This window comes from Ammospiza caudacuta, chromosome Z (genome assembly GCF_027887145.1).
Source record: "Ammospiza caudacuta isolate bAmmCau1 chromosome Z, bAmmCau1.pri, whole genome shotgun sequence".
Lineage (NCBI taxonomy): Eukaryota > Metazoa > Chordata > Aves > Passeriformes > Passerellidae > Ammospiza > Ammospiza caudacuta.
In genome coordinates, this window is record NC_080632.1 from 55,261,809 (window position 1) to 55,272,132 (window position 10,324).

A 10,324-nucleotide genomic window follows, 5' to 3' on the forward strand; every position below is an offset into this window, starting at 1 on the left:
GGCTACAAGCAGCCCCTCTGCCATCCTGCCTGAGCGCTGACCGTGTGAAACTCACGTTTCTTTTCTGCACTGGAATCTTCAGGGGACCCCTGCTCATCCATGTTTCATGTCCTTACATGAGATGAAAATCTACTCATCCAAATAAACCAGTATAATAATTTAACTTGTCAGAACTGCACGATCATTCCTTTGACAGCCTCCATGCTGAAGCTGACAAGACAAGAGCAGCCTCATGCAGTGGCTCTAATTAGCTTGCCCACATTAATTTCTGAAAATTGACTTGTTTTTGAACTCCATCCCTTTCCCATGGTGCTTATTGCTTAATGGCCTTGTTAACATAACAGTACTATTGATCTTGTCAGTAGGTCTGCTCAGACAGTTATTTGCAGCCTAGGAGTTGCCTGCCACACCCATTCTGGTTTTCTGGTACACAACAGTAGATAAGCAATATTGATGCCTCTTGCATTTAAAAATATATGAAGGTTTGTTTTAAACTAGCAGAGATGTAATTTTTAGTAGAAGAACTATATCTCCGATAGTTTATAATCCAAATAGAAATATTGCTAAATCTATCACTGCAGCAGGGTACAACACAAGAATTAAAATTTTCCATCCCAGCACCTTCTACCTCTCCGGTGTTAGTGTCTCGCTTGTTTTTGATTAATGTATGGTTTGTTCTGACCATTTACCTTTTTTCTCACCGCATTCTCCGCGGTATTTCTTTTTTTCCCATGGCTTCCTCCATCTAGTTTTACTGTGAGGTTAGGTTGAAGGTTTTAAATGAACAGTTCATACTTGGTCCTAATAGCTTTTCAAGTATAAAATTACACTGACTAAGCTGTAACTCTTATGTTCTCCTTTTCCTCTCTCAGAGATGGGTGTGCCATTTCCCAGTATTACCTCCAAGATTTCCAAGAGCTATGTTACAAAACAATGCAAATTAGTTTTAGTAAGTCTGGGAACTGCCTGGTTTATAGTACATTTTATTTACATAAGGAAGAGAATGTTAAGCAAACATCTAAAGGATCTTGAGCAATAGCTTTAGTTCAATCTGTATTAGCCATTTATATGCCTAAAAATTACCTATTTTTTTTTCCTTTTCCAGAATCACCTCAATGACACTAGAGAATCCTGTATTAATTAAAATAACGTGGTATGTCTTCTGGGCATACCACATTATTTTAATTAATACAGGATTAATTCAGCTGAGTTTGGGAAAATTACTGAAGTGTAGATGTTCTCTTCTAGCTCCAGCCTCTCACAGCAGCAATGAACAGGGCTGAGAGCATCTGTCCAGGCTGAGCATTGTGAGCCTCTCCCAGGGGAAACTGTAAGTACCAAACAGCCAAAAATGAGTACTACATTAATCGTAGAAAATTGTGAATTGCATATTTCTCTTCTTTAATAAGGAAACACCTCTTTGTCTGAGGAAATGTAGGAATTAATAAACTGGAGATGTGAAATCAAGGAGGCCTGCTTATGTGCAGCATTTAGTAGATAACTGTTGTCCAAAAGCAGGTGATATGAAGGCCAAAAGTGACCATTAGCTCATCCAGTGCAGGGCCATCCACCTGGCAGCCTCTGACCTACATCCAGCTTGCTGGACAGTTCTGACTGGCTCCCAAAAATGTGTTGAAAGCTCCTTTGTGCACTCATGGCACACCCAGATCTCCCACATCAAAACCAAATTATTCACCTGGCAGAATACAGGTAGCTGCAATGTGGCCTGTACTGGTCTCTTCTATTAGAGAAATTCTTACAAAATAAACTGCTCATTCCTGTAGTGTTATCAATCATTTGCGAGAAATCTCCATATTAGGCGAGTCAGTACGTCTCCCTCGCATGGTACTTGTTCTGTGCATGAGAAGGCTGTGCTGTCATGCCTAGAGCAAGCCAGATGTGTGCTGTTATGCAAGAGGAAAACATTTCTGTGGGGCCCCTTTGATAGGTATGCCGAGGGCAATAATACCAGTGTCTGTTTAAAAAGTTTTAAAGGAAAATAAACGTGGATTGTGCTTCTGACAGAGACCTGTTCTGTTAATCCTCCTTATTTCTTTATTCATTCCAGAGTAAAGGGAAGATATAAGGAGTTAATGGAAGTAAAAATGATAGTGTAACTACAAAATGCAATGCTTGAAAGCTGTAATGTGTAGAATTGTGGATTGATGTAAAAAAATATTTAGACCTTAGTCCTGTGACACAAACGTGTCAGCCTGTTCCTTCGTTATCTATTTTCAGAGGAAATGTCCAACTGGGACAGGATGTGCATTTATATCTATTCAGTATTATCTGCTGACGTACAAGCTCCATGCCAAATCTTATCTACTGTTTACAAGTTTCATATTTTTGTGACCCCAGAAAGAGCAGCTGACTGGTGAAATCAGGGAGATCAGTGTCTGTTGAACACTGCAGGCGATGGTAGTTGAATTCTAGTTCTTATCTAAATTTTTTTTTTTGTATAATTTTAAATGTCTGGAGGAAGAAGCAAGTCCAGCAACTTACTGTCCCTCAGTTTCATAAACTATAGGATTCTGCAGGATTACAAGAAGCATGTCTAAAGAAATGAGTTGTAGAGTACTTAGCTACTTTTTTTATTTTAATCCCATAATATAGAACCATACATATAAATATAAAATGGGTTGTGTTGGAAGATCATATAAATTCAGTGGACTTTGTCTCCATCAGGATTTGTCTGGACAACATCTTAAAGAAAACCTCTGTTAAAAAGTTATCTGTATTTATTATTAAAATACATATAACTGGGCAATTTTTTCATGGATATGCATTGTGCATCATTAGTAGAAATAACATATGCAGACATTATTACTACAGATTTAATGTATTTAGTTAGTACCTCTTCAGACATGACCCAAATGTTCCACAGCCAAATCTTTAACTTGATTTGCAAAAATATTTTTGTTTTGTGGGTTTTTTTCATAAGCAACAGTGGTCACAGTGCATCAGGATTTGAAATGTGGTGGCTTTTTTCAAGCTCTCTCACAATCCGTGAAAATCTACAGAGTCTGGAAGGGGCTAAAGGTAAATTGTAAGAAAAAAATTTGACCTAGCCCACAACTGTACTTCCATGTATTATACATGCAGAAACATTAACAGATCATTTTGTATTACTCCTCTTTCAGGCCAGGTAATCTTCCTACAAAAATGTAGACCTATGAATCATACTGTTGCTGTGAGAAATTATGTTTGGTTGATAGGGGCATAAAATGTTCAATATAAACTTTACTCCAGAACCTGGAGACAATCAGAGAGTCATTCCACATGCAATTAAGATAAGATTAAGTGCAATAAAAAGTTGGAAAGCTGGGCAACCTAGAATTCATCCTGTTTTCTAGAAGAATATTTTCCCTTCAAGAACTTTTTATTTCTGGCACAACCTTCCATTCATCAAGTGCATCTTCTGTCTGTGCAAGACAGTGTGTGCTCTGTGTCACATTGACTGCACTGCACTGATTATTGTGTGAGTACTCGCTCTCTAGACTTGCAGGTCGAGCAGCTACCAAAGCACACATGCTACTGGAAGACCACCCAGCTTCTGTCTGTTGTGTCACTTCAGTTCTTAAGGCCATGATCCACCTGATGTGGATCACACATGATTCACACTGTACGCCTCAAACAGTGCCTGAGCTGCTGACTGCATAATGATTTGCCTGAACAGTGGAGACTGAAGTCCTACCATGGCTTCAGGAATACTGAAATTCCTCACTGTTCTTTAGTTTTGTATTTTGTAATTTACGTAGGCAGACAGCTGTGTTAAGGAATTAACAAAAGTTAACAACAACATTTACGAGCAAGAAACCTTTGCAAAAAGGGGAATACGATTAAAGAGTGTTTATTGTTAATTATTATTTTGTGCAGTCATGGGATCACTTTTGCATTTTGTTTTCTGATCTCTCTTCCTGAAAGCCTGTTAGCTGAAGAGAATGTTCAGCAACTTTACTGCCATGATTCTTAAATCATTACAAATTTTTTTTCACTTCACAGTCATGTTTTGTTTCCTTTTTTGAAGCTCGTACAGGAAATCTGGCAAGGATTATGATGCAGGATCAGCAGAAAAAAACCCCTACTTAGGTGGGTTTTTTTGATATTGTGGGGTTTTTTTTGTGGGTTTTTTGGCTTGATTTTTTGTTTGTTTTTTCCCCTGACAAGAAAAAGATCAGAAAATTTCAGCTTGCAGTTTAATGGGGTGGATAAAATGCTGATGGTCAAAGATGGCTGTGGGATGCAGACTCTGGGCTCTGTGATGGGTACTACACCTCCATAAATACAATCCTTAAGACTGTTATGTCTGTGATATATAAATAATAATTAGTAAATAATACAAGGCATACATGAATAATATTATGAACGCCTTCCTGCCAAGAGACAGACATTAAAAAATTAAACTAGAGGCCAGGTAGAGATGAGGGGTTACCAAAGTAAAATGCCAACCTGGGATTCATCTCTGCTGTAGGTCTACATGAGCCCTTATAAATGAGCATCCATGCAAAGCCTCACTGACTGAAGAGCTATTGAGGCATTATGATGGCTGTTTTTTGATTGGACCAGGACTTACCTTTCAAGTTCCACAGGTTTAGCCAATGCTTTTGAAATGGGATGAGGAGATGCAAAAGTGGGTGTTGCTGTTTCTGCCTTTAATTGGACAACATGATACAAAGCCTGTCCAGTGTGAATTCTCAGATGAGCCAAGAACGAGAAGTCCACATGTGAACTTAAGAAATCATGGTACTTTTGTAAAAACAACCAGTAGTGGCTGCTTGAATTTTGCAGGGCAGATTTCCCCATATCTTTGCTATTTGTAGTGATATGTAGTAGTGTGATGGCTTGTGCAGGTGACTTCCAAACATGTCCTCAGACAAAATGTCCTCAAATCTTCTCTCACTTCTCTTTCTTTCAAACACTTAGTTATTTCCTCTACATTGCATTCTGCATCCTTTTTTGTGGAATGCAGTGCAGATCTACTACTCTAATTTTGCCTTTTCCAAAGACTGGGAACCCAAAGCTGTAAGGAGAACAGGAAGACTGCCAGTGTCAAAGTATATCCATCAGATATAGTGTCTTTGTTGGCCCATTATCAATGTTATACAAAAGTCATATTTTGTATTCAAAATTTTACTTTGCCTTCATTGTTACTTTCAACAACTGCATCTCTGGAAAGTAAAATACAGGGCTGTAATATCAGAAGATTGAAGGCTTCTGTTACATATATTTCAGCCAAAATACACAAAAATAACTTTATGTTAGTTAATAATTGTAATTTTCAGCAAAAATGTGAACTTTTCATGAGATAGGAAAAGCTTGGAAACCTTCTGGAAGTGCTAAATTGTTGTTAATGATTTACAATAATATTAGAGTATATAATAGAATCACAGAATTATAGAAGGTTTTGTGGTGAAGGAGACCATAAAAATCATCTAGTCAGCCCACTTTCATTAAGTCAGGCTACCATCTAACTTAAACTTTTTCAGTTTAAAACCATTGCCCCTTGCCCTGTCACTACCTGCACATGTAAAAAGTCCCTCTCTCTCTTTTTTTTCAGCCCCCTTTAGGTACTGAAAGACCTCAGTAAGGTGTCCCTGAAGCCTTCTCTTTTTCACTCCAACTCTTTCAGCATATCTTTGCTGCTGAGGTGCTCCAGCCTTCTCAGCATCTTTGTGGTTTCCTCTGGCCCTGCTACTTGAAAAGAAGTATCATCAGCAATCAACTGTCAATATCATGTATTTGAAGCCATCAGTATTTTAGTTTGTCAGATTTCATTCCACGTATGACAGTCTCCATCTTGCACTCAGATATCTGAATCTGCCCAAAAACACTACAAACATCTCTTGCTGACCATAATGTTCATAACCACTTCTGTATTACCAGGAAAAAAGAGCAACACAGAGCCACAAAGAAAAATTGAACCAAAACCTCATAATCCATTTTTTAATCACAGTTCAACAGTTCTTGAAAGATGAATTTTTTTATATACAAACATCTCTTGTTCATTAGCTGGAACCAGTTTTCACTTCAGTTTTAGTGCATTTCACAACAGATAAGCAAAGGACAGACAAGCAAAAGTCTTGAACTTCCCATGAGGCTGACTGTACATGGTCACTGAATCCTATGTAGTGGGCTGCCTTAACTTCCATTCTGCAGCTAGGGTTCAGTGCAGTGAACTGTGCCTGCATGACCTATTGTAAATCATTAACAACTTGCTTGAACAGGTATTTCTGGTGAGAAGCGTTTAAATGTAGTCACCTAGAATGAACCACTGTGAATTTAGCTGATGAATCATTTTCCTCCACATCTCCTAAGGGGGTTTATTGTGTATAAAGAGTTAAAAGGAATTTTATGTATTGCTGATGGTACTTCTACAGTTACACTCTCTTGGACACCTGATCTGTTAATGTAAAGAGAAATGTCTGAATGCAATATAACAGAGGTTTTTTAAACTTTCTGTGTGTTCATTGGTCCAGAACCCTAAGCATTTTATGTGTTCACTCAGTGAATTGTATTGGAGAGCCTAAAGCTGCCTGCTAAATTCCTGCTGCAACTGCATCATTCCCATAGGAGGAGGATCATTGTGTGGGATATGAGATCTGGACACATACCCTGTTTTGGGCACTGCATGATGACATTTGCTTTTTGGTTTACTATGCCAGGCACCAGGAGCCTCAGCAGAGTCACATCAAACTGAAGGAATTTTCTATTTTCCTCTATGGATCACAGGACTGCAAAGTATTACTAAGTATACTGGAAAAATACAAAAATGTGGAAGATTTCCTACAGGTATGATCTTCTAAACCACCTATTGGGTACCATCAGCAAATTTTTACTTCATTCAAATGATAAGAGGACCACTGGTTTTAAGCTCACTGCAGTGACTTGGAGAATTTGTGGATGGATAGAATTATTGCAGGATACATGCAGAAAGTAAACAGAGCCTGTAAGGAGCTCAGAACAGATGTAGCTATTCAGCAGCTAGGGTCTGTTTGCCTTTGTAGTCTGTGCAATTATTGTGATTGAAGACACATCTGATAAAACGTTTCCCTTCCTACTTACAGTGTGCTACAGATAGATTCAAGCAGGGAAAGGTACTTCATCATTGTAATGGAATTTCCAAGCAGAAAACCCAAACATTTTGCTAGATCAGGGATCCTTTAAGTCTAATTTTATTTATAAGTGGACAATGGCATGTATCAGCTATTCCTTTGTTCACTGAAGCAATCTTTAGGCCTACCTCGGAGGATGTCAGCTTTAGTTCCTTCCTTTGAATTCTGAGAAGTGTGCATTTAGTTACCTTATGCTGCGATTTACTTCAGTGTATCTTTTGCCCTTCACTTAAGTGACCCTTTATTTTACAGCATTTATTCATGTTTATTCCTCATAAACTGATGGAAATGTCTTTATATATCTATAAGCATTACGTGACAGCCTTCTGCTGTTGCCATATTTTCCACTATAAAGTATGAGTAACTACCCTGAGCTGACACAGTTGTCAGAGAAGACAAGAAGAACCAGTAAACAATTAAGATTTGCAAGTGGACTTTGAATTCTGTGTTTATGACATCCTTCAGTCACAAGAGCAAAACAGGCACTGAAGACTAAGGCCTCAGAATAGGGTTTATGCTGAATCTGTGCTCTGCCCCCATCCTTGCATTATTTGTGCGTTACAAATCTCCTCAGCAGGCATTACCAGAATTCTGACAGCCACAATTCCTTGTTCTTTGGAATTGTGGCATTGTGTTGGGGTTTTTTATGTATTTTTGGTTTTTCTCTTCCCAAGAACTATGTACATTACCAATCTAGATAACAGAAACAACAAATGATACTTCTGTGCTCTGATGGTTTGAAAAGTTTGGAACATGTCAGAAAAGGGGAAAGTTGATGTTCAATAGGAAAGGAAGGGCACTGTTATTTCCACCAGAACTATTAGCCTCTCCCAAAGAAGAAAGAAAGTGAATAGAAGCAGGATGATCATTAAAAAAATTTTTGTTCCAAACTGAGGAATTGTCCAAATTAGAGTTCATAACTTGCCTCCTGCTGTGATATTGGACCAAACTCAACAACTAAGAACATATTTGCAGTGGAAAGCAAAAATTAATATTTAAGATTATTGTTTCATTGCAATCTATAGACAAAGGACTACAGAAGCCTATGAACAGAAAGGGAATTAATGTAAGAAATTGAATGATCAGACTCCTAGTCTTTTAAAAATTTGACAATTATTAACAGCTTTATCTATGTCCATAAGAACATCCTGTGGAAGCAGATTTTTTTCCCTCTCAGAAACAGTAATGCTTCAGACTGACGTTTAAATGTATTTAGTTTGTACATTTCTAAACCAAATTAATTACATCTATTTTAATCCACAACCAAGATTATAATATTTCCTACCACTAGCTTTAAGATGCAGGAACTTTTTTCCTCAATATTTATTGAGGCAGAGTAATGATTTAAAGCAGGGTGAACATTAAAAAGTGAGATGCTTATGGCTTATCACTTTGAATATAGTTGAAGTCATCTTAATATTATAAGGGTTATAATAAATGTAATAATAAATAATACTACATACAGTATTTATTGTCACGGGGATAATTGCTAGCAACAGGTGCTTCTCATCTCTCAGTAAGGCATCTGAGGGTCTGCAGGTGTCTCTGCACACTGTATGGCAGGAAATACTAACTTTTCCATAGTGACCACTGTCCATTTCCATCCTCAGTGTGCTTTCCAGAGCAAGGTACTTGTTTTATATGATGGCTGCTTCAGCTCTGTTTACTCTTCCTGAACTCTGGGTTCCTCAGTACTTGTGAGTTGCATGTCTCAGCAGCACTCAGTGGTATTACCTATAGGTTATAGGTTCAGCACTTGTTAATCAAACCTTCTCCACATCCTCCCCACAAAGAAAAAGAAATGGAGATAGAGATGGTGTATTGCTCTTCCTTAGAGCAATAGACACCCTCCTTAGAGGGTGTCTCCACCTGTGTTGCTGTAATTGGCAAGAGAACAACTGTCAGTCACCAGTGAGCTGCATCACTTTTATTAGCCCTGTTAACAGAGCTGTACCTGCTTCATTTTTTGGCTGCCTCTGTGCTCATGCAAGAATTGGTGGATGTGGTGCACACCAAATACTTCCAGCCAACCTTACAGGATTTTATCAGCTCTGGGAATGAACCCCAACACCTGAAGCAGGAGGTGAGCAAAGTGTCTATCAATTGAACCAGTAAAGGGCACTAGTGCACATATGAGGGTTTGGTACCAGCCCAGCAAAGAATACAAGATGTGTTTCCCTAACAATATAAGGAATACAAGCACACTCCACTTCTTAAAAGAACTTCAGGTCTATTTGAAGTCTATCTGTTTTCTGCATTCTGTCTTGCAAGACTACTGAACAGAAGTTCAGAGATTTCTTTCTTTCCACTCACCAGTGGAAAAGAAGTGCATAGGACTTCTGCAGCAGAAACCCCCAAGGTCAGCAGTTCCCTATCTTGCATCCAGCCTAAAACAAAATGCTTATCTGTGCAGAAGATGGCCTCAAGCCATAGATCTAAGCAGTATCAATCTCACCACCTTGAACTGTGAGGGCGCACCACCTTTTTAAACGCTGATTTCCCCATAAACACATGTAACACGTACATTGGAGGAAATCAAAGCAAAGCAAACTGCTGTTGAAGTAAAACGTCATGCATAAATAATTCTCTCACCAAGGAAAGAGAGTAGGACAACAGTTTAACCTGGATGTCCATAGGTACCTCAGTGACCCTGGGGTTAAGAAAATATAAAAGTGAAATAGAGAGGCTCAAGTACCTACTGCCAGTAGCTAGAGCTTCATGGCTTTCGTGTAGCAACATTGAATTAAATGTCTGAAGTTCTGGGCTCTAGCTTTCAACAAAACTGAAGAACTGGGAGGTTCTACAGAGAAAATTTTGAAAGCAGGATGATATAACCAAGAGGAGCTGGGCCAAAGGAGCTCAGTATGCACATGCCCTCAGATGGAGCACAACATTCTCTAAGGCAAATATCAGATAAAGCACATGAGAAAAAAACCTGCTAGCTCAGCGTTTTTGTAAATAGAGAAGTACCTTCCCCCCCCTCACTGTGGTTACCACTGTGTTCAGAAAATAACTCCTCGGCCCTTCCCCCTCCTCTGACTGTACCACTACCACCAGCTGGCTGGGGTGACTGACAAACTGCATAACAAAATATTTAAAGTCATGATAGTAAAAATGCTTCACTATTATACTCAAGAAATGGTTTCCACTTGGGATTAGTTAATGGAGAAATATTTTGGGTAGTTTTTGCTCAAGGGGTTTCCTTTGCTTGC